This window comes from Pongo pygmaeus, chromosome 3, assembly GCF_028885625.2.
Source record: "Pongo pygmaeus isolate AG05252 chromosome 3, NHGRI_mPonPyg2-v2.0_pri, whole genome shotgun sequence".
Taxonomy (NCBI): Eukaryota; Metazoa; Chordata; class Mammalia; order Primates; family Hominidae; genus Pongo; species Pongo pygmaeus.
The window spans coordinates 24,700,307-24,714,907 of record NC_072376.2 but is presented as its reverse complement, the minus strand read 5'-3'; positions in this window follow the sequence as shown (position 1 = coordinate 24,714,907).

Below are 14,601 nucleotides of genomic sequence, written 5' to 3'. Positions count from 1 at the left end.
CTCAGCTCACTGCAACCTCTGCCTCCCAGGTTCCAGCGATTCTTCTGCCTCAGCCTCCTGAGTAGCTAGGACTACAGGTGCACACCATCATGCCCAGCTAATTTTTTGTATTTTAGTAGAGATGGGGTTTCATCATGTTGGCCAGGATGGTCTTGATCTCCTTACCTCGTGATCTACCCACCTCAGCCTCCCAAAGTGCCGGGACTACAGGCGTGAGCCACCATGCCCAGCCTACCTATATTATATTTTAATAGCTAACATATATTGGGAGTTTACTCTGTGTCAGGCACTATACCAAATAAATTATCTCCCCACAATAACTGTATTTGGTAAGTATTATGATTGTTCCTAACTTATATTGGGAACTGAAACTTTGGAGAGTTGATGTGATTTGCTTTAGATTAAAGGCTCAGCATCAGTAGAGCTGGGATAAAATCCTGGTGGTTGGATTTGAAAGTCTCCCTTCATAACCATTACATTCTGCTTGTTTAAACGCCCAAGTCTTGAAACTTTAAAACAGGAAGATTCCTTGAAGATGAGCTACAGGAATTCACTGGTGCATTTCACTGATGCATTTCACTGATGCAGAAAGGCCCAGGGGTTTGAATGACCCACCTGAGGTCAAATAGATGGGAGCAGAACTGGAATCAAAGGAAAGAGGGACAGAAGAGAGGGATCCAGAAGGGAGAAAGAAGGATGAGACCAAGACTTCCATATTGGCCATAAAGAGGATCAGAATATGCTTCTCCAAAATATGCCACCCCAAAATATACCTCTCCAAAATATGCCACCCCAAAATATGCCTCTTTGGCATGAAGATTATTTTGAGATGATGGCAGATGAGAAATAGCAGACACAGGAAAAGCTCTCTACCACCCTCCTTTCTGTCTAAAAACAAGGCATACATTTCCTATTGTGAAGGTTTCCCCCTCCCCTCTCCAATCCAGGAAGAGAAAACAACTTTTTTTTTTTTTCTTGAGACAGAGTCTCACTCTGTCACCCAGGCTGGAGTGCAGTGGCAGGATTTTGGCCCGCTGCAACCTCCGCCCTCCAGGTTCAAGCAATTCTCCTGCCTCAGCCTCCTGAGTAGCTGGGATTATAGGCACGTACCACCATGCCCAGCTAATTTTTGTATTTTCAGTTGAGACAGGGTTTTATCATGTTGGCCAGGCTGGTCTCAAACTCCTGACCTCAAGTGATCTGCCCACCTTGGCCTCCCAAAGAGCTGGGACTACAGGCGTGAGCCACCTCACCTGGCCTTCTTTCCCCCATATATTTACCTTCCCAGAATTACCTTCTCTAGAAGGCCACACCCTTTTCCTTTGTCTTTTCACTTCTCTATAAATGTAACGCTCTTTGTTACTATATAAGCTCTCAGACCTAACTGCTTCTTTAGAGTCTTACTTCTTTTTCTATGAGATCCCCATGTACATGTAAAAATTAAAATATTAACATCAAATAAAAGGTACATGCCTTTTTTTCTGTTAATCTGTCATTTGTTTAATTTGCAGAGCCCTTGTCACTGACCTGACGGTAAAATAAAATTTTTTTAAATTTCTTTTTTATATAAAAAAAAAAGTAGAGATGAAGTTTCACTATGTTGCCCAGGCTAGTCTCAAATTCCTGAGCTCAGACAATCTGCCTGCCTCAGCCTCCCACAGTACTGGGATTATAGGCATGAGCCACCGTGCCCAGCTGAGAGTAGAAGAAAAAGTTTTTTCCTCACCTGTAGCCACATCCAAATTGGAAAAGCCTATTAGCTGTCCGTGAGGATGGAGAAGAGGTAAATTGGGTCTTCAAGCCTGGAGCTCAGGTGCCAGCTTGGGTCACATCTCCTAACTAATCGTCTACACTGCCAAATCCGTCTCCTACCCTGGGAGCCATCTAGACACTAACCTTCCCTCGCTCTTCACATCCTATGAATGCTCCAAGTACTGCAGACCCCACCTCCACAATGCCTCTTCAGCGTATGCACTTCTGTCCACCCCTTTGTCACTATCTAGGCAGGTCTATCATCACCTCTTCCACAGATGCCTAGACCAGCCTTCAACTTGTCTTTCTGACTTTAGGCTTGCCCCTTGCAATTCATCCTCCATACTCTAGCCAGGACAAATCTGATTCATACTCTTCTGCTTAAACACCTTCCATGAGACTTTCCTTTGCTTCAAACTGCAGGCTCACCAATGTCCTCATTGGTCCCTGCTCAGCTCCCCAATCACTTACCCTCCAGCCACACCCCACAACTTGCAGCATCCTGAGGGTGTCATGTTCTTTCTCTTCCCTCTGCTTTGCCATGTGCTATTTCCTCTGCCTGGAGTTCTCTCCGTTCCTTCCACTCGCTTCACTGCACTAGTTCGCACTCATGCTTCAGGTCTTCCTCCAGAGACACCTTCCTGACCTTCACTCCTAGGTAAATACCTTCCAAGGGTCCCCATTGCACCTTGTAGTTACCCTCATCAAAGCACTCATTATGTTGCATTATAATTGCCTTCACTCATTGGTCTCTCCTAAAGAGATTGAATGGAACAATTTGAGTGCAGGGGTGCATCTTTTTTGCCCAATGCCTGTCATATAATAGGTGGACAAGAAATCACTCATTTATTTATTTATTTATTTATTTATTTTGAGATGGAGTCTCACTCTGTCACCCAGGCTGGAGTGCAGTGGCTCAGTTTCAGCTCACTGCAACCTCCACCTCCTGGGTTCAAGTGATTCTCCCACCTCAGCCTCCCAAGTAGCTGGGATTACAGATATGCGCCACCACGCCAGGCTAATTTTTGTATTTTTCATAGAGACGGGGTTTCACCACTTTGGCCAGGTTGGTCTCGAACTCTTGACCTCAAGTGATCTGCCCGCTTCGGCCTCCCAAAGTGCTGGGATTACAGGCGTGAGCCACTGCACCTGGCCAGAAATCACTTTTGAATGACTAGTGAGTGAACAGCAACTTACACTAATTTATGGCCCTGCATTTTAGATTGCCATTGTGCTGACCTCACTCAGCAGCTACTATTTTTATTATCAATAGATCACATTTGTTGCGTGCGTTCAGTGTGAACACCAGCTGCGTATCTAAGTCAAAATCACCTACCACCAACCTTTTCAGAATGTGCTAGCAGTAACATTTCTACCAAATGTTATGTATAGCTTTTTGGCTCATGTTATGTGGCTCCAGGAAAAAAAATCTTTCCATGTTCAAACTCCAGGCTCCCAGATTCTAGCTGGGCTACGTTATTGGTGTACACTGTCTGGTGCCAGGAAGAGGAGAAACCGGTTTGCTCATTCCCATGAGAGGTATTCATGGAAAATCGACTCTGTAGCCAAGGAGACAAGGAGGGTGTTGTGTCTGTCTATCTGGGGGAGTTTTAACAAAGGAACCTGAAAACCAATTCCTCTTGGCAGATGCACCTAATGAAGCTGGGTGACCTACACTACGTCCAGATACCCTCGCGCCAGATACCATGGTCGCTCGCTGGGAATGAGAATTTGGGTTACTGGATAAAAATATAGCACAACCAGTTAAATTTGAATTTCAGATAAACAACAGATTTTAAGTATGAAAATGTGACATGTATTGCAATGGAGCATACTTATACCAAAATAATTACTTGTCATTGTTCATCTGCAATTCAAATTTAAATTGGATGTCCTTTTCTTCTTCTTCTTCTTTTATTTTTTTGGCTGTATGTGGCAACCCTAAATGAAGTTGAAGATTGGGATCCCAGCAGGCATTCCCAGTGCAAGCCTACCCAGGGATTATAGGCCAACCCCAGGGAATTGCAGCGCTTGGGAGGATGGATTTTAGCAGCCAGAAGGCTGTCTTCTGGCCAGACGAGATGGCTCACGCCTGTAATTCCAGCACTTTGGGAGGCCAAGGCGGGCAGATCACTTGAGGTCAGGAGTTCAAGACCAGAATGGCCAACATGGCAAAACCCCATCTCTACCTGGGATTACAGGTGCGTGGTGGCACACACTTGTAATACCAGCTACTTGGGAGACTGAAGCAGAAGAATCACTTGAAGCTGGGAGGTGGAGGTTGCAGTGAGTCAAGATGGCACCACTGCACTCCAGCCTGGGTGATAGAACAAGATTCTGTCTCAAAAAAAAAAAAAATGGCCAGGTGCAGTGGCTCACACCTGTAATCCTAGTACTTTGGGAGGGCCTAGGTGGACAGATTGCCTGAGTTCAGGAGTTTGAGACCAGCCTGGGCAACATGATAAAACCCCATCTCTACTAAAATACAAAAAATTAGCTGGGCATGGTGGTGCGTGCCTATAGTCCCAGCTACTTGGGAGGCTGAGGCGGGAGAATTGCTTGAATCCTGGAGACAGAGGTTGCAGTGAGCCGAGATCACGCCATTGCATTCCAGGCTGGGTGGGTGACAGAGCGAGACTCTGTCTCAAAAAAAAAAAGAAAAAGAAAAAAAGAAAAAAAAAGAGAGGGCTGTCTCCACTCAGAGGACAAGACTGTGTCATTTGGGGCAGGAGAAAGGAAGAGGTTGCTGGCCTCCGCTGCACATTAGAATCACCTGCATGACTTTTAAAAAGTCTCAAAGTGGTCGGGCACGGTGGCTCATACCTGTAATCCCAGCATTTTGGGAGGCCAAGGTGGGTGGATCACCTGAGGTCAGGAGTTTGAGACCAGCCTGACCAACAAGGTGAGACCCAGTCTCTACTAAAAATACAAAAATTAGCCAGGCGTGGAGGCAGGCGCCTGTAGTCCCAGCTACTTGGGAGGCTGAGGCAGGAGAATTGCTTGAACCCGGGGGGTGGAGGTTACAGTGAGCCAAGATCGTGCCACTGCACTCCAGCCTAAGCTACAGAGCAAGACTCTGTCTCAAAAAAAAAAAAGTCTCAAAGCACAGACCACATCTATTTCAGTTAAAACCGAATCCTTAGGGCTGGAACACAGCCTTCAGTACTTTTTTAAAGATCCCTAGAAGATTCCATTGTGTAGCCAAGGTTGAGATTTACTGATCCAGGACCACTTTCCTCCCCTCCCACAAGTCACATGCTAATCATCTTTCCCCTTCACAGAGTGTGGTAAGCTGTCATTCAACTAGCAAATACTTATGGGAGGCTGGTGACCTTGATTAGTGTGGTCTGGTATCTGGTGCCAGAGAGTTGGAGTTGCAAGGCCTGAGTGGACCCATACTGTTACTACTAGAAGGTGTCCAGGTTCTCCGAATCTCGAACAAAGAATTGGGCAACGGCCGGGTGTGGTGGCTCACGCCTGTAATCCTAGCACTCTGGGAGTCCGAGATGAGTGGATCACCTGAGTCAGGAGTTTGAGACTAGCCTGGCCAACATGGTGAAACCCTGTCTCTACCAAAAATACAAAAATTAGCTGGGCGTGGTGGTGTGCGCCTGTAATCCCAGCTACTTGGGAGGCTGAGGCAGGAGAATTACTTGAACCCGGGAGGTGGGGGTTGCAGTGAGCCAAGATTGCGCCACTGTACTTCAGCCTGGGCGACAGAGCAAGACTCCACCATCTCAAAAAAAAAAAAAAAAAAAGGACAAAATGCACAAACAAAGCAAGAAGCGAGGAAACCAAAAGCAGGGATTCATTGAGAATGAAAGTACCCGCCACACTGTGGGAGCAGGCCTAAGCATAGGGGCTCAAGAGCCCCGTTTACAGAATTTTCTGGGGTTTCAATACTCTAGAGGTTTCCCATTCGTTACTTGGTGTATGCTCTACGTAAATGAAGAGAATGAAGTGAAGTTATGGAGTCATTTGCTAGGAATGCACCCTGTGGAAATGGAGAGGATGTTACCTGTGTGTGATCTATGTAACAGAGAGGATGAATGTGAAGTTACAAAGTAAAAACGGTGTAAATGGAGAGGATGAAGAGAGGTTACAAAGCCGTTTGCATTCCTATCATTGCTGAAGTGCTTTCATTTGATTAAGCCAGAGTGTATCAGCCTTATGTTCCCTGCCTGCAGGCCCTATTCTCCTGCCACAATACTAGATATGGGTCTTCAGAAAAGAGGCCGCTTTGAGAGCCTCGGTCTCCAGTTTGTCAAATAAAACCATGAACGTGGTGCTATGATGCCTGGCCAGCCTGCTTTGCAGAGCGGGATGAGGTTGAGGGTTAGGGAAAATGCCATTAGGTCACTTCAAATGTCTAGCAAGCTCTGAATCACTGTAGAAATATCCATTATTAGCATGCAGAGCTTCTAATGGGCCCACGGACAGATCTCAGACTTAGGGTTTAAGAGGAGCTAAATCTAAATCTGAATCCGTATGTTAACATGATTCCAGGTAAGATGCAGGCACATTGTTTGAGAAGTTAGGATGCAAATTTGGACTCAGTGGGTCTTGAGTGGGGCTGATAATCTGCACTTCTAAAGAGTTTTTAGGTGACACCAACAGGCTTTAGAACGGCGATTCTCAGCTCCAGCTGTCCCCTAGGGTCACATAAGAGGCCACATCTAACCCCACTCCAGGTCGACTGAATCAGAATCTGAGGTGTTCCTGAGCACAGGCATTTGTACAAATCTCCCTGTGCCAGGCGTGGTGGCTCATGCCTGTAACTCCAGCACTTTGGGATCCTGAGGCATGAGGGTTGCTAGAGCCCAGGAAGTCAAGACTGCAGTCAGCTGTGATCACCACTGAACTCCAGAGCCTGGGTGACAGAATCAGACCTTGTCTCAAAAAAATAAAAAATAAAACCAAAAATCTTCCCAAGTTCAGCTACAACATGGATAATGGAGGAACGCCCTCTTCCAGATTCCTGGAAAACTGGGCTCAAAACCTTGAAGGCAAATTCAGCTCCTCTCTTGTGCACGCTCCCTGAGTCTAACTGCTGTGGGGTCCCATCGATTGTCACACCACCATCTTCTTTCCATGGATGGTGTACCATGGATACACCATCGTCCTTCCATGGCTGCTGCCCAGTCCTAAAATCGATCCCATCTGGGTGGCGTCAGGCCTATAGCAGGATTTGGACAATGGCCCTGGCCTCCTGTGCTGGGAAGTGCTCCACGGTTGCCCCCCACCCCTGTCATTAGCCAGGAACTGTGCAAATCTTGCAGGCAGCATCCACTCACAGCAGCTCTTGCTATTATTACTATTACAAGGAATAGTTGGCCAGGTGTGGTGGCTCACGCCTGTAATCCCAGCACTTTGGGAGGCCGAGGCAGGTGGATCACGAGGTCAGGAGTTCAAGACCAGCCTGACCAACATGGTGAAACTCCGTCTCTACTAAAAATAAAAAAATTAGCTGGGCGTGGTGGCATGTGCCTGCAATCCCAGCTACTCAGGAGGCTGAGGCAGGAGAATCACTTGAACCCGGGAGGTGGAGGTTGGGGTGAGCCAAGATCGCGCTATTGCACTCCAGCCTGGGCAAGAAGAGCAAAACTCTGTCAAAACAAGCAAACAAACAAAACTACAAAGAATAGTCTACAGGCTGCTTCTCCCTTCCTAAGGCCCTTCCCAGCTGCCTAACCGTCCAGTTGCAATGCACACACTCGGCCCCCGAGCTAGCCAGGCTGAGGAATGGGCTATGTCTGCATTTCTAATGTCCTGATCCTGAGCCTCCTTCCTGTGCCTCCTCCTTCCAGAACTGCAACAAGGCAAAAACAGCGGGAGTCCTGCTCTGTGATTTCTAATTAGTGTGTGGAAAGAGTCCTTTGTGATCCACAGATGAAAGGCCACTCTCACCATCATTACCGTGATGCGTTTCCCCATCTGTGAAATGGACTTTAATGAGGCTGCTTGTTTACGGAGCTCCTGAGATGAAAAGGGTGTGATGGGCAAGATGCTGGTGAGTCTTGGCTTGGGGGTCAGCCTGAGGTTCCATGAGGGGAAGCCTCCTTCCTTCGCTCACTCTGGCCCCAACGGGCCGGAAAGGAGCATTGGCCAGCTCTATGGGGACAGAGCGAGGGTGAGAATGGACAGAAGGGAGGGGGTATGGATAAGAAAAGGAGGTGATTGGTGGCCCACAAAGCTACATCTGAAAGGGAGGGAAGCCCAAGGGGGAAAGCAGAGGATTAGGCCGGTGTGTGTGTGTGTGTGTTTCTGTGTGTGTGTGTCTCCTTGTGTGTCTCTGTGTGTGTCTGTGTGTGTATCTGTGTGTGTGTCTCTGTGTGTTTCTGCATGTGTGTCTCTGTGTGTGTCTGTGTCTCTGTGTGTGTTTCTGTGTGTATGTCTCTGTGTGTGTCTGTGTGTGTATGTCTGTGTGTTTGTGTGTGTTTCTGTGTGTGTGTCTCTGTGTTTCTGCATGTGTGTCTGTGTGTGTGTCTGTGTCTCTGTGTGTGTTTCTGTGTGTATGTCTCTGTGTGTGTCTGTGTGTGTATGTCTGTGTGTTTGTGTGTGTGTTTCTGTGTGTGTGTCTCTGTGCTTGTCTGTGTATGTGTCTCTGTGTGTGTGCCTGTGTGTGTGTGTGTCCATATGTGTGTGTCTGTATGTATGTGTCTGTGTGTGTGTGTGTTTGTGTGTGTGTGTGTGTGTGCGTGTGTGTGCCTGTGTGCATTCATCACCAAGGTGGACAGATAAGGTCCCAGCCTTGAGGTCAGGAAGAAACCATGTGTTTCTACCCCAAATTCCAAGAATTCATTAAGCCGAAGCTGAAATTAGTTATGGCTCAAATGATGTGACTGTTCCACTTTTCAGCCAGTGCCCTGTGGAGCCCCTCCAGGTTTCAGATGCTGGACTAGGGAAGAGGAGTGGGAGGGACCAGGCTGAGGCACACAGCACCCCTCCCCCTTCAACCTAAACCCCGCCTGTGGACCTGTTTTCACCTTAGACTTCCTTACAAGATTTCATTGGAAGAGAAGATTTCAGTGGCTTACAAATGCTTGCAAAACACAGTCTGGGGGCAGGAAAAAAATAAAGGAAATGAAAAGGGCTCTCCCCAGTGTCAGAATAGCATACTGGTAAGGAACACAAACCTTAGGGACAGATGGCCTGGCTCTTAGCTTTGTGATCTTGGGCAAGCTGCCTCACATCTCTGTGCTGGTTCCTGAACAGTAAAGTGTGGACAAAAATAGTAGCTGCTGGCCAGGCGCGGTGGCTCAGGCCTGTAATCCCAGCACTTTGGGAGGCCAAGGTGGGCGGATCACGAGGTCAGGAGTTCAAGACCAGCCTGGCCAATATGGTGAAACCCCGTCTCTACTAAAAATACAAAAAATCAACTAGGCATGGTGGCAGGCATCTGTAATCCCAGTTACTCAGGAGGCTGAGGCAGGAGACTCGCTTGAACCCGGGAGGCAGAGATTGCAGTGAACTGGGATCGCGCTGCTGCACTCCCAGGCCACAGTGCAAGACTCCACCTCAAAAAAAAAAAAAGCTCGAATTTACCACAGCTTTTTTAAACTAGAAACTGCAACGGCCCTCCGTATCTGTAGGTTCATCCTCAGATTCAACCAACAACGTCTGGAAAATATTTGGAAGAAAAAATATATAACAATTTAAAATAATACAAACTAAGTATGCAGTATAACAACTATTTACGTTAGGCCTGGTGCGGTGGCTCACGCCTGTAATCCCAGCACTTTGGGAGGCCGAGGCAGGCGATTGCTTGAGGTCAGGAGTTGGAGATCAGCCTGGGTAACAGGACGAAACCCCGTCTCTACTTAAATTACAAAAAATTAGCCAGGCGTGGTGGCGCGTGCCTATAGTCCAGCTACTCAGGAGGCTGAGGGCTGAGGCATGAGAATTGCTTGAACCCTAGGGGGTGGAGGTTGCAGTGCCATTGCACTCCAGCCTGGGTGATAGAACGATACTGGGTCTCAAAAAAACAAAAAAACAAAAAACTATTTACATTGTATGAGGTATTATAGGTAATCTAGTGATGATTTAAAGTATATCAGAGTAGCTGGGCATGGTAGCTCATGCCTGTAACCCCAGCATCTCAGGAAGCAGGAGGATGTCTTGGACCTAGGAGTTCAAAGCTGCGGTGAGCTGTAATCGTGCCACTGCACTCACTCAGCCGGGGCGACAGAACAGACCCTATCTCTAAAAGAAAGAAAGTATACAGGAGAAAGTGCATGGGTTATATGCAAATACTATGCCATTTTAACCGAGAACCGAGCAGGCTTGTGGTATCTTCAGGGGGTCCTGGAACCAATTCTGCTCCATTTAAGCATTTGTTTGGAGATCCTTAGCTACACTGCAGCAGTGCAAATGGGCACAGAAACTTAAAATTCAAGGCATTTGGTCATCCACAAAAGACTGCTGAATTCCCAGACCAGCATAACAATAGTGTAGACCACTGGGGAGGGGAAACAGTTCATGATTATGTAAATCAATGGAAATTTTGTTTCAGGAAAAGTCAAAGAGAGTTCTACTTAATATATTGGAAGACAAACTTGGAGGACTCACACACACACACACACACACACACATGCACGCATATCCCAAACCCCCAGGGTGGATGGAGCAAGAATATAAAGGTGACAGAAAAACAGAGATCCACGATGAGTTGTCTATGCATCCTAAAAATCCTATCCCCCCGGGAACAACTGCCTTTCTGCAAAACAACCCTTAGAGCCACTGACAGAGGCTGAGAGCAACACATAATTGCAGAATGAGCACTGAATTTGGAGTCAGACAGCCCTCAGGTATAAACTCCAAATTCCAAGTCAGCCTCACTCCCACCCTAATTTGACCTCGTGCAAATGCCCTAACCTACGTTGGTGTTTTTTTGTTTGTTTGTTTGTTTTTGTTTTTTTGAGACAGATTCTCCTCACTCCGTTGCCTAGGCTAAGTGCGGTGGCACCATCTCAGCTCACTGTGACCTCTGCCTCCTGGATCCAAGCGGTTCTCCTGCCTCAACCTCCCGAATAGCTGAGACTACAGGTGTGCACAACCACCCTGGCTAATTTTTGTACTTTTTGTAGAGATAGGGTTTCACCATGTTTCCCAGGCTGGTCTCGAACTTCTGGCCTCAGGTGATCCACCAACCTCAGCCTCCTAAAGTGTTGGAATTACAGGCATGAGCCACTGGGCCCGGCCGCACATTCACGTTCTTAACTTAAACACAGAGTTCACAGAATTGTAAGGGGGGAAAGATATTTAAGTATCTACTGAGAGCACAATGGTGCACACCTGTAGTCTCAACTACTTAGGATTTGAAGCGGGAGGATCACTTGAACCCAGGAGATCGAGGCCAGCTTGGGCAGGCAACATAGTGAGACTGTCTCTAAAAAACAAAACAAAGTATTCCCTGAGCACCAAGCCCTGTTTTAAGCAATGGGGACATACAGTAAACAAAACAAAGGTCTGCCTTCATGGAGTTTATAACTGAGAGGGCAAGATGAACACTAAACACACACAGAAGTCAAAGCAGAGTGTGTCAGATGGTGGTGAGAAGGGAGTGGGGAGAGTCGGGGAGGCTGCCGTTTTATTTAGGGTGGTCCGGGGAGGCTCATGTTAAGAAGACGTGAGGCAGGGCTGGGCGCAGTAGCTCACGCCTGTAATCCTAGCACTTTGGGAGGCCGAGGCGGGCGGATCACGAGGTCAAGAAATCAAAACCATCCCGGCCAACACGGTGGAACCCCGTCTCTACTAAAAATATGAAAATTAGCTGGGCATGGTGCCACAGGCCTGTAGTCCCAGCTACTCAAGAGGCTGAGGCAGGAGAATCGCTTGAACCGAAGAGGCAGAGGTTGCAGTGAGCCGAGATCACACCACTGCACTCAAGCCTGGCAACAGAGCGAGACTCCGTCTCAAAAAAAAAAAAAAAAGGCTGGACGTGGTGGCTCATGCCTGTAGTCCTAGCACTTTGAGAGGCCAAGGCAGGCAGATCACCTGAGGTCAGCACTTCAAGACCAGCCTGGCCAACATGGTGAAGCCCCTGTCTCTACCAAAATTACAAAAATCTGCTGGGCATGGTGGCGGGTGCCTGTAATCTCAGCTACTTGGGAGGCTGAGACAGGAGAATCTTTTGAACCCAGGAGGCGAAGATTGCAGTGAGCCAAGATCGTACCACTGCACTCCAGCCTGGGTAACAGAGTGAGATTCCTTCTCTTTTTTTTTTTTTTAATTTTTTTTTTCAGAGTCTTGATCTGTCGCCTAGGCTGGTGTGCAGTGGCATGATCTTGGCTCACTGCAGCCTTGATATTCCTTCTCAAAAATAAAATAAAACAAATAAATAAATATAAGGTTAAGATTTGATGGTGTGGTCCCAGGCATTATTTAGATGGGCCACTGTATTGCAGATCCCAAACACCCAGTGCCTATTTATTTGTATGCTGCCCTGTGATAAAAAGTCTTTTTTTTTTTTTTTTTTTTTTGAGACAGGGTCTCACTCGGTTACTCAGGCTGGAGTACAGTGGCACAATCTTAACTTACTGCAACCTCCGCCTCCCAGGTTCAAGTGATCCTGCCACCTCAGCCTCCCAAATAGCTGGGATTTACAGGCACGCACCACGCCTGGCTAAATTTGGTATTTTTAGTAAAGATGGGGTTTCAACATGTTGTCCAGGCTGGTCTCGAACTCCTCACCCCAAAGTGATCCGCCCGCCTTGGCCTCCCCAACTGCTGGGATTACAGGCATGAACCACTGCGCCCAGCCTGAAAAAGTCTTGAGACAAGTGTCTGCATCATGGTTAGAGGAAGTCCATGCCTGGCCAAAATATTCCATTCTGAACTCAGACAGTAGCCTGCACATTCCTGCTGTCTACACAGCCAAGCAAGTTTTTCATTAACTGGGGTGAGTTATTGGCATGAGGATCCATCCAGTGAAAAAGCCAAAATTTATGCCATACTTTGTTTCCCAGAGAGCCCAAACTATTTCATATAAATTACCTCATTGATCTCCAAAGCCCTTGTGTGAGATTTAGAATTATTACTTTTTTTCACCTTGACACCCAGTCTGTAGGGGGGCAATAAATATTACATTCTGCTGTTCATGATGCAGGACTGAGGACCATGCCAGTGAACTTCAAATTGTGGCTTTCACGTCTGAGCAGAGCCCTGGTGCGGGGAGCTGAGTAGGAGAGGACTGGTCTCCCAGACCACCCTGGGCATGTGTCCTGGGCACACTCAACCTCAGATCTTGCCTGCTTGTGGGACCACATGTGGCATCCTATGACCCTGCTTTCTTCTGTACACCCCTTGCCAACCACAAATGGATTGGGAATGGGGCCCATCCCAAGTAGCCCATGTCTATGTCTGGCATAGCATGATGAGCTGGGGCCAATCCTCTGCCTCCCTGGGGAAAGAATCCCCCATCAGACACAAGGAGATAAGAGGAGCAGACACACAGAGAGCCCCCATCACATTGATGGTGCAACCCTAAGGTGAAAATCCATGAATTTCTGGATGCAAGAGGTCCCTGGTGCTAGCTTGGATGCAGATGCCCTATAACTATGCTTTCAGGGAGTCTACATCCTCTTGAACTTCCTGCTCCTAGCTTTCCATGAGATTCTGTCCTTATGATCACCACACACACAGCCCTGGGACCAGCATTCTTTCATTGTGAGGGAATTCCAGGAGAACTTTATTCCTTGTAACCAAGCACTTAGCTCCAACTCTGATGAAGCTGACCCACATCGACCAAGGCTTGGGAGCACCAAATAGCAAACTATTCAAGCAGCCTCTTGCTCTTGAAGTTCTGTCTGCTTAAAAACAGACAGTAGTTGGAAGGGGTGAAAGAATGCCACAGCAAGCTGGGTATTTTGGTGTGCAGACACCCAGGGGCCTTCCTCTCTGGTTTTTCTTTTCTTTTCTTTTCTTTTTTTTTAAGAGACAGGGTTGGCAGGTGCTGTGGCTCACACCTATAATCCCAACACTTTGGGAGGCCGAGGTAGGAGGATTGCTTGAGCTCAGGAGTTCGAGGCCGAGTGCAGGTGGCTCATGCCTGTAATCCCAGCATTTTGGGAGTTCGAGGTTGGCAGCTCACTTGAGGTCAGGAATTCAAGACCAGCCTGGCCAATGTGGTAAAACCCCATCTCTACTAAAAATACAAACAAAAAAAAAATTAGCTGAGGGTGGTAGTGGGCACCTGTAATCCCAGCTATTTGTGAGGCTGAGGCGGGACAATCACTTGAACCTGGGAGGCAGAGGTTGTGGTAAGCCAAGATCCCACCACTACACTCCAGTCAGGGCAACAGAGCGAGATTCCATCTTAAAAACAAACAGACAAGGGCTGGATGTAGTGGCTTACGCCTGTAATCCCAGCACTTCTGGAGGCTGAAGCAGGTGGATCACCTGAGGTCAGGAGTTCGAGACTAGCGTGGCCAACATGGGAAAAACCCATCTTTACTAAAAACACACGAAAATTTAGCCAGGCATAGTGGGGGGCGCCTGTAATCCCAACTACTCGGGAGGCTGAGGCAGGAGAATCTCTTGAACCTGGGAGGCAGAGGTTGCAGTGAGCCGAGATTGCAACATTGTACTCCAGCCTGGGCGACAAGAGCAAAACTCTGTCTCAAAAAACCAAAAACAAACAAACAAAACCTCTGATGAAAGGAGTTTGAGGCCAGTCTGGGCAACATAGTGAGACCCCAACTCTACAAAAAAATAAAATTAGCCGGATGTAGCGGTGCACGCCTGCAGGCCCAGTTACTCGAGAGGCTGAGGTGGGAGGATCTCTTGAGCCCAGGAGGTTGAGGCTGCAGTGAGCAATGATTGTGCCACTATGCTCCAGCCTGGGTGGCA